This window comes from Protopterus annectens, chromosome 3.part1, assembly GCF_019279795.1.
Source record: "Protopterus annectens isolate FY-2018-M chromosome 3.part1, PAN1.0, whole genome shotgun sequence".
Classification (NCBI taxonomy): domain Eukaryota; kingdom Metazoa; phylum Chordata; order Ceratodontiformes; family Protopteridae; genus Protopterus; species Protopterus annectens.
The window spans coordinates 1,038,182,354-1,038,198,057 of NC_056732.1; positions in this window are offsets into that span (position 1 = coordinate 1,038,182,354).

Consider the following 15,704-nt stretch of genomic DNA (forward strand, 5'->3'; position numbering starts at 1 on the left):
TTATAATATTGAGCCACCCCTCTTCTCTCACCCCTGCTGAAAAAATTCCTCAGAGGAGCCAAAAATTTAAGACCATCCAGGAAAGCCCCTACTCCAGCCTGGGACCTTAACTTTGTATTGGAAAAGCTCACTCTACCTCCTTTTGAGCCAGCTGCAACTGCAGAGTTGAAATTCTTTTCTTGGAAAACAGCCTTCCTTCTAGCCATCTCTTCAGCAAGAAGAGTGTCTGAATTACAGGCCCTCATGGCAGTGGAGCCCTTCATCATCTTCCATGCAGACAGGGTGTCCCTCAGGACCAATCCTTCCTTTATGCCCAAAGTGGTATCCAGTGTGGCCCTTAATCAGTCCATTCATTTGCCAACCTTCTTTTCTAATCCACAGAACAAAGGAGAACGAATATTGCACTCTTTGGATGTGCACAGACAACTTACATTTTATTTGGACAGGGTTAAGCCTCTCAGGAAAACTGAACAGCTGCTAGTTGCCTTTGCTGCAGGGGCAGAGGGGAAGGCAATTTCAAAGCAAACCATTTCTAAGTGGATAGGCCATTGCATTCATTTATGCTATAAGCACCATGGAAAACCTATCCCACAGGGGATAAGCTCACATTCCACCAGGGCTGCATCTACTTCAACAGCCTTTCTCAGAGGTGTTCCTACCAGGGACATCCTAAATGCTGCTACCTGGAGTTCTGTACATACCTTCACCAAGCATTACCACTTGCCAATTTTTTCTAAATCCATAGCTGGTTTTGCCACTGCAGTCTTGCAGGGCCTAATAGCTGGTCCTAATGCTCTCTAGTTGCCTCCTCCCTTCCTTAGCTTTGGGAATCTACCCAAATGTAATGACTGCAACAGTGAAGTACGAAGAACATAGTACAGTTGTGTACACTTACCATAAATGTAGATGTTCAAGTGTATTCACTGTTGCAGTCCTGGTTACCCTCCCTCCAGCCCCCTGGCTTCTCTTGGCTATACATCTCTTCTTGTTTATTGTATTTAAGCTTTCTGATGTATTTGCTTTTTGTTGGAGGTGTACCCTTGTATATAATTGCTTCCCATTATGGGGGCACCTGACATCTGGGGCAAGAAAAACTGATGTAATGGCATCGGCAGCATGCTTTATACCCCTGACTACCTGACGTCATGGAAGAAGAGACAGCAACTGACGCAGGACCCAAGACTTTGATAATCAGGCCGGCTGAGGAATATCTGCAAGTAGATAACCCAAATGTAATGACTGCAACAGTGAATACATGAATACACTTGAACATCTACATTTATGGTAAGTGTACACAACTGTACTTTCTTCTTACATCTTGAGCTGTGTTTGGGGCAGTACAGCTTCTGTGAGGTTTTTACATTTAGAAGCTGCCGTAAATACTCCTTCCATCTGCATTGATGTGTTGCTGTTATCTCTTATGAAGGGTGTCTGATGACTGTCTTTTTATCTTTCTGTCTTTGTCTTGCAACCTGATAATTTTGTTGTGATATCTGCTGAGTCACTTTCCAGAAGTTAGTATAGTGCCTATAATGCCTTGTTCTTTGCTATTGCAACTACTCTCTTAGCCTCTTTGTCAGCCAATAGGTATTCCTTCTTTTCCACTTTTTCCTGCACTCCTTTCTTTTAATGACGTCCTGGACTTCTGCATCCCACCACCAGTTTTCATTGTATATCTTATTTCCATATCTGACATGGCCCTATATGTGTTCCATCATCCTCACACATGCTGTTTTGAGGTGCTTTCTTCAACTCCATCTATTTTCTCTTCTTCCTGAGATGCTAGAGTCCTGAGTATTTCTTTGAAATCTTGTGCTTTCTCTCCAGCCAACTTCCAGGAATTCCACCTAGTTTCTGTTGACCTTAGATTCTTCTGTTACCACTGCTTGCAGCCAATTATGACAGCCAGTTGTTGATGCTGTGTGATGATAGTTTCACTGGGATAACTTTTCAATCATCAATTTTATCCCAGTGCTCTTATCTTACTAGGAGGAAGTCTACCTGGGTTGCATGTTGCCCACTCTTGTATGTGATCTTGTGACTGTCTGTCTTGCTGAACATGTGCTGACAGCCATCATCATGCCATGGACTGTCCTTGTTGCCACACCCATGTAGACCCAGGCAGTCCTCATATCCTATTCTGTCTATCCTGATCTGTGCATTCAGGTTCCCCCATTATCGACACAAAGGCTGGCATAATGGTTAAAGTCTTTGCTTCACAAATATAAGGTACTGGGTTTGATTGTAACCTGTGGTTAATAGCTAAACCTGGAATAATCTGCAGACTAATAGCCTAGTATTTATCAATGAAAATGATAAATAGTTTTGTGTAGGGGTGGATATAATGATTAAGATGTTTATCTCACAGACACAAGGTACAAGGTTTGATTCTCACCTTTGCAAGGGAAATTGACTAGGCTTAAATTGGCCCACAAGGGCAGCTAGCCCAGTATTTACATAGGAACCTGTGTTCAGTTCTTACTCTAATCTACTTTGAGGATCTCATGCAAAGATTTTGTGAAAGGGCCCAGTGGCCAAATGGATAAGGCCTCTACCTCCATAATGGGGGATTGTGAGTTCAAGTCCCACCCACGCGGGTGATTCTTTACCTTTGTGAAAGGGCACAGTAGCCTAATGGATAAGACATCACCTTCTGAAGCTGGGGATTGTGGGTTCAAGTCCCACCTGAGTTGATGGCTCTTTGGGGTTGGAAAGTTGACATAATGGTTAAGGTGTTTACCTCAAAGACACATTGTACAGGATTAGATTACCACCTTTAAGGAGAAATTGCTAGGTTTAAAATGGCCTGCAAGGACAGGTAGCCTAGTACTTACCTATGTGCCAAGCATGTCCTGCAACTATTGTCTGAATGCACTCTTTTCCACACTATTACAAGCTTGCTGTGGAGCATTGGCTGAGATTATGAATACTGTCCTATCTTTACACTGGAATTTGATTGTCATGAGTCTGTTACTAATTCTGATGACATCCTTCACTGTCTTCTGAAGATTCCTCATTACAACAATTCCCACACTGTCTCTAGTCTATCCTCTCCCTGACTACTAGACTCTGGATCTCAAGCCAAGTAGTTTTGCTGCAATGCCCTTCTATGTTGTCCCCTGGATACAGAGGATGTCCAGCATCCTCCTTGTCGTCATGTCAATCAATTCCAAGCTGTATCCTGTCAGTGAACCTATAATGAGTATAACAATACTTTGGCAGGTTGATTGGTTTTATGTCCAGCTTTTGCTCAACAGAGCTATCAGGTAAACCGGACACTGGATAGCAAGTTTCTTATTTACACAGGGTTGCTGGGCTTTATAGTGGGCACACACACTGGCCAAAAGAAGCATATAGACCCCTCACACTGTTAGCATGGGTCCCTTTAGTAGGTCAGAGTATGCCAGGTACTCAACACCATTTATCACCTGCAAATATCAATGCCCCTTTTTGGTGACATTACTCAACATGACCTAATCACAGGAGATCCAATTTTTACACCATCAAGTGGTTATCCATGACATGGTGCACACTCTGATCCATGTTCTCCTGTCTAGAGGATACTTTGCACCACAGATGATGAGTAAAGCAGTTGGTTTATACAACTCTTCTCCTAATAGGCACAGTCTAGAGTTTGTACATTCTGCCACCCACTCCATTCTTGAGTAAGTTTGAGTCGTAAACACCCAGTATGTTGTTGGAAGGAACCCCACAGAGACACAGGGAGAACATGCAAACTCCACACAGGTACAGGCTGGTAGATCAGGCTCATACCATGTACTCTGAGCAAGGGAGGTGAAGACCTTTAGCATCCTGCCAACTGTGTCATTTTACAAAATTAAGTTGCTTTAGTCTTGCATGCTGGCCAGCCCCATAGGCCCCTTGAAGGCATGGTCCCCAGGCAGCCACCCAATGAGCACCTGTTATAATATGTCATTGGTCAGTGCTATGATTTTTAATACGCAGATATTGAGAAGTATGCTAAATAAATAAAAAAATCTGTAATATGATGAGACTGCCAAAATATATGGAGGAAAATGTAACAAATTAAACAAGTACAATCATTAATAATCATTAGATAATTGTATCACCCTTTATCATTATGCATTTTTGGGAGTGGACTATAAATCAACATTTCTCAATTCAATCAGCTCTGTTGTGTTTCCAAATTTGTTGGCAAATTCCAAATAATACTGTAACAGAATAATTTTGCCAGATTTTAAACAGTTCAGCTGGAATTCTATCACTTCTTGCCACCTTTTTATTGGCTGGTCTTTCTAGGGCCTATTTTATGCCACTCTCCAGTATGCCTGGCTGCAGATCACAGAACTTGCCACTGTATCAGCAATGTTAGGGTTTCTCATATATAGTTTTAACTATGTATTTCTACCACCTCTTCTTAATAGCTTCTTCTTCTACTTCTTCATGTTCTTTACCTCTACTGTATTAATCTGGAATATTGTTGAGCTCATATCTAGTTGACCTAGATGATTTTGTTTTTGTTTTCTTTGATTTAATTCCAAATGTTGTGATAAAAAGCTGATGGTACGAGCCGCAATCAACTCCAAGTCTTCTTTTTGCTAAATGTGTAGAGCTCTTCCATAAAGTATATAGTCAGCCTGATTTCAGTATTGACCATCTAGTGATAATCATGTGTGCATCTGCTTCTTCTTTAGCTGATGAATTATTAGGCTAGTAGAATTCTCCCAAGATAATTCATCAGCTAAAGAAGAAGCAGCTGAGTTATCACCAAATAACTATATGGAAATATTCTCACAGATTACATAATTTCTAAAAAGGACCAGCCACAATGAAAAGTTTGAATATATTTAATAACAAATAATAAAAGATCATGATAATACTAAATATCTATTTACAGTAAACACCAGAGTTTCAGACACAGGAAATACTAAAAATAACACAGATGGAAAGTGTCACACAGATAGAGACAAACAGTATTTAGCTAATCTCACTATCTATTCCTGATTGACTAAAAAAATTACTGTTCCCTGTTTAAGTTACTTAATACAGCAAGGCACAATGATGCGGGTGAGGGTCTTTCTAGTCAGGTTTCCAAGAACAGACTGCACTGAGACTTCAGTCTCCTTTAATATTAAAGCATTATTTCTGTACAGAATGACATCACATGCATCTGGTCACTTGACTTCTGGTTCCCACACTATTACCAACACTAGAAGCTGCTAGAGGTTTAGCACCTATGAGCTACCATATACAGCTGGAGCTCTTCTAAGATCTGTTGCAGCATCTGGAAGCTATAACACAATAAAATCATTCCTCTCTTCCTACAGGAGATACAAGCTATTCTCTAGCACTGACATTACTTTTCTGGCTCCCTGTCAAACTGTGGGATAACATCATTATGGCTTAACCCATAAAGTAATTTAATTTCAAGAATGTTTTTTCAAAGTCAGGTGGATTAACTTCTTCTCTTCCGGTATATGCTTTTACAATGATGCATATACATTTTTTTTCTGCCCAGTAGGAAACACTGTTGATACATTTTAACACAAGCAACTTTACAAATACATTTTTAAACACAACCATCTGTACAAATTAGTTTGATACACAAATGGCATACAATTATTTACAAAATTCCAGCTAGCTGTGCTGGTATATGTTACACATCCACTACTCTTCTTCTCCTGTCATGGCTGGCAGTACCGCCTATCATCACACCTCTTCCCCCTTTGAAGACTCAAGGTAGTTTTTCAAGTGCCCCTTGAGAAACATTGCTTGAGAGGGATGAGCCTATCGGAGAATACATTACTCCATACCCTGTCTTGAGATCCCATCTGCCTTGGTATTGCTAACCCCACTACAGTGCTGCACTGTCATATCATATGCCTGCAACCCTAGACTCTAGCATAGCAACTTGGCATTTTACTAGCTGACTCACTGTAGCCATAAATTCTCCTCAGACTCCTCCTGCCTCCTACTGCAAATACTTAGCACCAGGACCTCCCTATCATGGTAACATTTCATCATGTTAACATGGTACAATTTGTGCCCCTGCTTCCTACCCAGCAGTTATACCATGTAGTTAACATCACTGAACTTCTTTACTTCTTTGAAAGATCCTTCCCAAACTGCCTGCAGCTTATTGTGTCTGACAGAAATGAGAACCATAACCTGCTGTCCCAGAGCCCACTCTCCAGCTCAAGCATTCCTGTCATACCAGACCTTTTTTTGCTGTTGGGCTCCTGCCAGGTTTTCCTGGGCCAACCCCATGAGCTCCCTAAACCTTGACCTGAGGTTTAGGACATATGCCACAACAGACTCCTTGTGGGATTCACACTCACTTTCCCAGTCATCATGAATCAAATCTAAAGGTCCCTCACTCTATGCCCATACAGCATCTCAAAAGGTGAAAAACCTATGGATTCCTGGGGTACCTCTATATAAGCAAATGGTAGATAGGGAAAATATTTGTCCCACTCTCTCTTAAACTGGTCTGCAATTGCCTGTAGCATGGGCTTTAGCGTAGCATTTAACCTCTCCACAAGACCATTAGTCTGGAGATGGTAGGGGCTGGTCTTTAGGTCCTTCACCCCACAGTGCTTCTACAGACATGTCAGCAGGCCTGACATGAAATTGGCAACACTCTCAGTCAGTATTTCTCTTGGGAAACCTACCCTGCTGAAAATCTCTAGCAAAACTTTTGCCACCTTCTCTCCCTTGATGGAGAACAGAGCTACTGCCTCGGGGTATCTGGTAGCAAAATCAACTACCACTAGGATATACTTCTTCCCTCTGGAACTTGGGGTACTCAGAGGCCCCACAATATTCATAGCTACCTTCTGAAATGGCTCCTGATTCAGAGGCAAAGGCATCAAAGAAGCTTTGACCTTGTCTCCTGCCTTGCCTACTTTTTGGAACTGCTCACAGGTCCTGCAGTACCCTGTTACATCCCTTGCAATTCCAGGTCAATAAAAGTTCTGCATAATACACTTCTTGGTATGTTTTATGCCCATATGACCTGTAAAAGGAAGGTCATATGCTGTGGCTACATGCCAGATGGTAGGCTCCAGGCACTACCAACTGCTGCATTACCTCACCCTGTAGCCCTCCCTCAGGGATCCACTCTCTGTACAGTAACCCTTTTTTCCAATATACACACTCCCCTTTTCCTTGAGAATCAGGTTTCTCCCTAGTTACCTCCCTCAAGGCTCTTAGTGTAGGGTCTGAGAGCTGAGCCTGTATCAGCTCTACTTTTGTGACTCTTCCCAGCTCCCCTTCCACAGGAAGTCTGGTATCCTCTGACAGTGGTGCCTCACTTTCAGTCTGGATACTACCACTCACCTCTGCCCTTGCAGTCATTCTGTCCAAGGGAACATCAGTACCTACCAGCAGCTGTGGCTCACCTTCAGGATCACTGCTATAGGGTAGCTCCCTCTGTGAAATAGCCACATCACATCCCTGGCTTCAGCTGTGGTGTTTGTCTGGGTCTCCCCCAGGCTACCTGACCCACATGCCTGTTTCCAAGCCTGGCTGTGTACAACTGCATGCAGATAAGGTACTGCATTATCAAAATCATTACTTATCAAGACATCTGCAGAGATGTCCTCAAACACACATACTTGCTTGCTTCCTTTTCTACAGTCCCAGTCAAGGTGAACCCAGGCCAAAGGCATTTGGAATTATATCCCTCCTAAAGATCTGACTGGAGTGGGCTTCCCAAGCAAATACTCCTCCCCTTTAACCACTGCAGGATTCACAATGGTTATGTCAGAGGCTGTGTCCATCTTAGCAATGGCCTGTTTTCCATCCACTAAGATAGGATATAACCCCTTGTGAAAGTTTGATACCCCTGTTGTCTCCAAACAACTTACCAGTGGCATACTGTTATTTCCACTTGCTTGCTTCCCCACCTTTTGTTCTCCACCTTGTCTCCATGGACATCTATATGATGCATGGCCTACTGGCTACATTTAAATCACTTAACTCTTGATCCTGTCCATGTACCTGAACTAGTGGCTTCCCCGGTTACTGGTGGACTCTGTTGGGGTGGTTTAGGCTACCCACCATGGGTTCTCTTATATCCATGTGCAGCACTGGGTATCCTCTTCCTGTGCAATGATGTCCTGCTTGCTAAGTAGAGATCCCCTTTCTTCCACAGCTGATCTGCAGAGTTACATTCTCAGTCTGTCAACCAGATTCTCATATCCTCAGGCAAAAGTGCTAAGGGCTTCTTCCATCACCAAAAGGTCTGCCAGCCTTCAAAAGTGATGACCTGACACCCACTCACAAACCTATGGAAACAAGTGCTTAACTCAGCAACATAATCATACACACTTTCATCTGCCTTGTGTCTGTGCTCATAAAACTTTTTTTCTGAAAGCTTCAGATGTTAACTTAAAGCATTCAAGTAAACAACATTTGACATTATCATAATTTAAACAATCAATATCATACAATTTAGAAACAGCGGTAACAGCTTTAACATGGAGTAAGGGTGTCAGGAACCATATCCAGAACCCTTGGCCAGCATTATACTGTTTACATACCATTTAAAATATATGGATAAAATTATCAAAATTTTCACTCTCTGTAAATTGTGGAAGAAATTTACTGACCTTTATTGCTTCAAAGTTCAATTATTCACCATCTCATTACTTCCATGACCCTTCTTGGAGTCAGCATCGATTATTCACCATCTCATTACTTCCATGACCCTTCGGGGAGTCAGCATCGCCCGCTCATAATGATGCTGCTTCTCATTTTCTTCAGCCTCCAAACATCACACTATCTCATTTTCTTTGGCAGCCAAATTCTGCATCTCTCTGCTGATTCTAATTCCATCTGTTTTGCCTGCAGCAGTCTCTTTGCTGATTCTAATTCCATATGTTTGGCCTCCATTTCAAGTCTCTTTATCTCCAGATGGATGTTTAAGTCCTCTGAGGAAAAGGTGAACTGTCCTGTTTCTGAGGGCTGCAAATTCCCATCACCAGACTGGTTATCCTTCTGGCTGCTGGTCTGAAGTGTGACTAAGGCTGAAATAATTTCCTCTTCAGTCAGGTTGGCATACACCAGTCCTTTGGCTTCACACACCTTGGTCAGCCGGTTCTTTTTCAGCTTGCCATAACCCTCAGATGACATCTTTGCCTGGTTTCCGTGACTAAACTAAACTAACAATAAATACATAAATAAATAGATAGAACTGTTGTGAAATGAAACTCTGAATGTCTACCTTGTGACTGATGAGAGAAGGCACACCTTTAGTAACAACTGCTTACATGCTACAGAATTCAATATCCACACCACTGCTAACCAATATGTGACATCACCACTCTGGGCCAGTAATCAAGGAGCCTCAACCTTCATCACTGACACTGGAGAGGGACATCCACTTGGGATATAAATGGATACGCTCAATATTTCTGGATGCAGGCCTCTGTGCATCAAGCACAATTTCCCTTAAGAGAACAGAGGGAACACAGTCAGCCCAGGGTATGGGGTTCTCTATTTGTCTCCCTCCAGGTCCCGAGTAAGACTCCCCACTGGCATAGCTTCAGAGTTAAGTCCTCAGCCAAGTGATGAAACCAAGTCCTCCACCACTTCCTCTGTGAAACCAATGCTTTGTGTCCCTTCTTCAAGTAACTGACACAAACACACACTTTGAGATTTGATTTGCACACACACACACACACACACACACACACACACACACACACACACACACACACACACACCTGGGAAAGGAGAGGTTTACTATCTATGCCCCCTTCTGCCCAGACTATAAGGTAGTTATCACTGCCACCAGGGCCCCAGCAACTACAAAGCCAACTACCTGAGGCTCTTGCAAGTGTACCCAGTTATACTGAGTGAAAATAATATTAATACAAATGGTAAAGCTGACCAAACAGTCAGGCTTTCAGGAGTGGCCAGAGTTATCACCAAATAAATATATGCAAAACCTCTCAAAGCTTAAATATTTAAAATGACTAGCCACAATTAAAAATTTGAGTATATTTAATAATAAATAATAAAAAAAACATGAAAATACTAAATACATATTTACAGTAAACACCAGAGTTTCAGTCACAGGGAATATTAAAAATAACAACGATGGACATTTTCACACAAATACAGGAAAACAGTATTTAGCTAATCTCAATAACTATTCCTTATTGACTTAAAGAATTACTGTTCCCTAGTTAAGTTACTTACTACCGTAAGGCAAGATGATATGGGTGGGGGCCTTTCTAGTCAGGTTTCCAAGAAATGACTGCCCCTGAGACTTCAGTCTCCTCTAATATTAAAACATTATTTCTGTACAGAATGACATTGCATGCATCTGGCCATCTTACTTCTGGTTCCCATACTATTACCAACACTAGAAGCTGCTAGCATTCAGCACCTATTTGCTACCATACATATCTGGAGCTCTTCCAGGATCTGTTGAGTATCTGGAAGCCATAAAACAATGAAACCATTCCACTCTTCCTAAAGGAGTTACAAGCTATTCTGTAGCACAGACATTACATCTCTGGCTCCCTTCAAAACTGTGGGATAACATCTTTATGGCTTAACCTATAAAGTAATTTAATTTCAAGAATATTTTTTCAATGTCAGGTAAAATAACCTCTTCTCTTCCAGTATATGTTAAAATGCATACATTTAAACAGTTACAATAATGCATGTACATTTCTTTTCTGTCCAGCAGAATATAATTCTTTACAAAATTCCAGCTAGCTGTGCTGGCATATGTTGCAGGTTTATTGCCCTGCTTCTTCTGTCATGGCTGGCAGTACCTCTTATCTTCACAGGTTGTAACAGTGTATGGATTTTTGACATCATTTTATGAAATATGAGGGTTACTCTATTTTTCTTTGAGTCTTGTTCACAGTTGTCCATGGAAAAGTCATAAAAGTAGGACCCTTCAACATTTTAAATCATACCTAAACCTGATAACAGTTTCTCAGTCCATCTCTCCCTTACATTCAAAAACTCATTGGCTCCTTGTCAAGATTCCTTCCACTACTACAAACCTTACTTATTTAGCTGTAGGCTTTTTTATGCCTCTAGCCTTACTCAAAAGATAAGAACAACTTATTCAAGATACTGTATCCACTCTCCCTAAACTCAAACATCTGATGGTTGTAGTGGAGTTTAGCTTTAATTTTCATTGACAACTATCTAATGATATTTCAGAACACCTTGCAGATTCTGACCTAAAATCTGTGTTTCTGCTCACTATTAATTTTCCCAACAAAATCTCCAGCACCAGCACCCACTCACCACTGATATATCACATTTAATATTAATAACATCACTGCGAAAATCCCACCCAAACTAATCACCTGTTAGTCAAAATCCACACAAAATAACAAACTAATGTCATGCCCTGTTATCTCATGAGTGGTCTCCCATATTGAACCTTCAAGACTAAAACTCGACTGCCGAAACCCTAATCATTACTTTCCTGTATCACTAAGACATTTTTGTCTAAAAGTTATAATGAAGAATGGCAAAAGCGAAAAGGAGTTTGTTATACTAATTGTTGGTGTATTTATTCATGTTGCATTTGTGTGTTTTATTCCCCAAATGAAGGCTTTGCTGAGGTGCTGGAGTATTAGTGTAATAAGGTTTGTGCCTTTAGCTGTTGTTATTCTTTATTAGTTTTCACTTTTGTAATTTGCTATTTTTTCAAAGTTATATTTCCAGTAAACATGGTTGGCTCACTAAAAAGCATAAGACCTTTCTGCAGCTTGAAGATGAAGCCTGGTATGATTGTAAACATACTACATTTTGTAACCTCTCCAAACAAAACTATCCATAGACATTAAAAAGTCTAGCTTAAATCTAAGCAACAGTCCCTGTTGCATAACCCCAAACACGTCTGGAAACAATCTTCTTACTCAATATAAAGCAAATCAAATAACTTTCCATCAAACAGTCACAAACCACGTACCAGAAAACCAGTGACACTTTACTATTGCTATTTACTATTCATTGTGGAATAAATAGATAATTATTTATTGAAAAATCAAAGTGTTACTGGTTTTCTGGTACGTGGTTCGTGATATTAAGTCATATCGCATTGTGGTTCAAGCTTTCCATCAAACAGTGTTGCTTATACAGCATCACCTTTACCTTTGTAGACTTTCTCAATGAATTCAGTAATTTACCTCCTATTTTAACAACCTCTTCCCAACCAGAACCCACTCTTCCCCCTCCATATTACTTTACCCTTTTTTCTGCTTCAAAGTGATACAAAGGACATTGCAAATTTCCTCAACCACATTTCTTCTAACAGCCTAAAAGGATAAAACAACTTACTCTCCGATCCATGTACTACTGCAAAAGCTACATTGTCATTCTTCTAGTCCATATCTATGACCTCTTCATAATTAAAACACAATTCCTATTGTTTAGAAAACAGCTTTAATCAAACATATCTCTAAACAACCTAACCCCACTAACTCTTCTCACTTTCACTTTATATCAATCTAACTACCTCTAGGAAAAATCTTGGAAAAAATAATATACAAGCAACTCTCTATTTACATCAAACAATATAATTTTCTATCCTTTAAATAACACAGCTTCTGTATATTATACACTGACAATATAGTCCTATTCACATCATACCTCCAAACAATGTTCAACATAAACTTCAACAAGACAGAAGATCTACACATATCATCTCTATTAACAGCAATAAACTACTCAGAAATACCTTTAAAAAACAAAGCCATGCTCTTTCAAACCAGACAGAAATGTACCAATACTCCAAGTTCTTAGTATATACTCAGTCCATTTCAATGAACCTATTGAGATAACCAAATCTTTTAAATATCTTAACATCTGCTTAGACCAGTGCTTACATTTTCATCTACACATAACAAATCCTAAACACAGAATGAACTACCTACTATTCTGGGTCAAGAAAAAATTCCAACTTCCTGTCATCATCAGCAAGAACAAATATTGGAAAATAAGTCCACTTACTCAGTTTGACTACCATCTTCTTCTAATTGCAACTACCATTAACAAAAATAATAAAACACTAGGAACTTTTAGCAACAAAATATGCCATTTCATACTTCTTTCTCCTCACAGTGTGAACACCACAGTCTAACATTTCAAAAGTAAAATGTCTGCATATCAAGCAAAATACAGGACTCTTACTAGGTTCTCAGTAACTTAAACTTTTAAATTTAGAAGGCTTCTCCCGTAACTGCAAAACATACACTTAGGTATCTTTCCTATAACCTGACAAAAAAAAAAAAAACTTTCATTCAGGCCCTATAATACATACAATCCAGGGCTAAATCTTTACTGTATTAACTTTTATTTATTGACATTTGATTACTGGGAAAGTCCGACTAGATAGAAGTCCATTTTTAGTGGCGGCCTGGAGAGAAATGCTCCAAATTATTACAAAACACCCTACACACCTACCCGTACCCTGAGATCCACAGGCCAAAACCTCCTGCATGTACACAAATCCATCCACCCAACTGGTAAACTACTACTATCCCACACTATAGCCAAACTATGGAACAATCTCCCCACACCACTACGTAATATACCTAACCACAACAATTTCAAATCCATGCTTCTCTCCCATCTCTCCTCCAAATGGGAATGTCCTTCACGTGCTCCCACCTAAAACTCACACACTACTAACTCCACACCTAAATCATCATTTCTTTGCCTACTTTAACTTAATTCAGAGATCTTGCTCAGAACACCTTTTCATAAATATTTTGCATGCATGCCTCTGGCCTACCTTACTCATATTCTCAAACTTTCATTGTTTGTTTTTCTTATCCATTGTACCCATAATATTGTTTTCCTCTGTAATATTGTTAATTTGTCTCTATTCGTAAGTATTTGTATGTCTGTTTGGGGCTTTTCCCCTCGGGTCTCCACTGAAAAAGGGTAATTCTTACCCAGCTGGACCAACCCGGTTAACAAATGCAAAAATAAAACATTTTAAGAACAATAATTTTACAATCTTCAAAAATAAAACAGAAACATCTGCAGTTTAAATAATTATAACAAGTTAGTGTTAATATGAAAACATTGGTTAAGAATAGATACAAGTTATATGACAATCATTTAATATTTATAGAAATGTTAAAATTTTTTACATTTTATAGAAGTTTATAGAGAAATTAAAGGTTAGGTTAAATTATTATAAACAGGAATTACATTATGAAATGAGGGAAAAATAGGTTTATGCTATATTTAGAGAGGAAGTCAGGAAGAGAATTTGACAGAAGTAAGGAAGTAACTGAAGAAGGAAGAGTAAGGAGTTATAAGGAATGAAAAGATACTTGTTCAAATTTAGGGAAATAGTTTATCCTGGTTTTGAGAAAGGACAGAGACAGATTTTAGCTAGGAATTCTTTGAGAGTGGTTTTGAAAGATGTGAGGGAGGGTATTGACCTGATGGATACTGGTAAAGTGTTCCAGGCCTTAGCAGCCTTGTACAAGTACAAACAATGCCCGGTACATTTGATAGGTTTGTAGACAGATAGGAGTTTTTGGTCACTGGATCACAATGACCAACTGGAAACATAATTGTTTAGAATATTTTTTAGTGCTGGACAGGCAGATGGATGTTGGATAATTTTATAGGTGGTAAGAAGCTGTGTATATATTTGATGATGAGGCAGCTCTAACCACTTTAGGCTTTTTAATGCTATACAGTAGTGGAAAGGGGTATTTGCTGCAAATTTAGTGACTTTGTTATAGTATTGTTCAAGTTTTAATTTTTGTGAAGCCTGAGGGTTAGTAAGTATGGGAGTGCCATAAAGAAGTGTGGGGAGGAGATAAGTAGTGACAAGTATAGTTTTAATTATGTCGGTGAGTAACTTTTTGGCTCTGTAAAGCATCCCTATTTTTGTATGAGTTTTTCTTAGGCAATTTTGTATATGCAGGTTGAATGTAAGCTTATCATCCACTATCACCCCTAATAATTTGCTATGAGAAGTGCCTTCAATGGTTGTATTATCGAGAGAGAGGACTTTAAATTTTGTTTTTTCATGAGAAATGAATTTGGGGAAATGTAGTAGTTTTTTTGGCTTGAGCAAGAGTTGTGAGTTACAAAGCTAAGTTTCCTGAGTAATTTTTGGAGATGTATCATGTTGTTAGGTGTTCAAATGAGAGTGGAATCATTTTAGAGGGTGTTGGTGAAAATGTTAAAGAGGAGGGGACCAAGGATAGAGCCTTGTGCTACACCGGTGGTGACTGGGAGGTAAGGAGAGAGCGTGGAGTGCCATTTTACTGACATACATATTGGACAGGTAGCTTTAGAACCACAGAGGGGTGGGTTGAAAGTGACCTAGTGAGGACATTTGAAATTGATGTTTGCTCTGACAAACTTTATCAAAGGTTTTAGACAAGTCTAGAAATAAGGAAGAGACTAGTTTGCGATTATCTCTAGCTTTATTGACAGTATAAGTTAGCAGGGCAGTGCTAGTATTATGGGAAGGATGGAAGCCATGTTGTTTAGGGGATAGGAGTTCTTCCTGCAGGAGATAGTCTAGCAATTGTTTTTGAATATGTGCCACTGGATCACAATGACTACAAACCTATCACATCTGCTGGATAATGTGTGGGGCTGTTAATTACTTGTGTGAAACCATATACGTTCATGTTAAATATAGAGGAGTTAGAGACCATGTCCAACCAACTGACATTCACATCACATTGTAGAATTTGTTTTTTTGT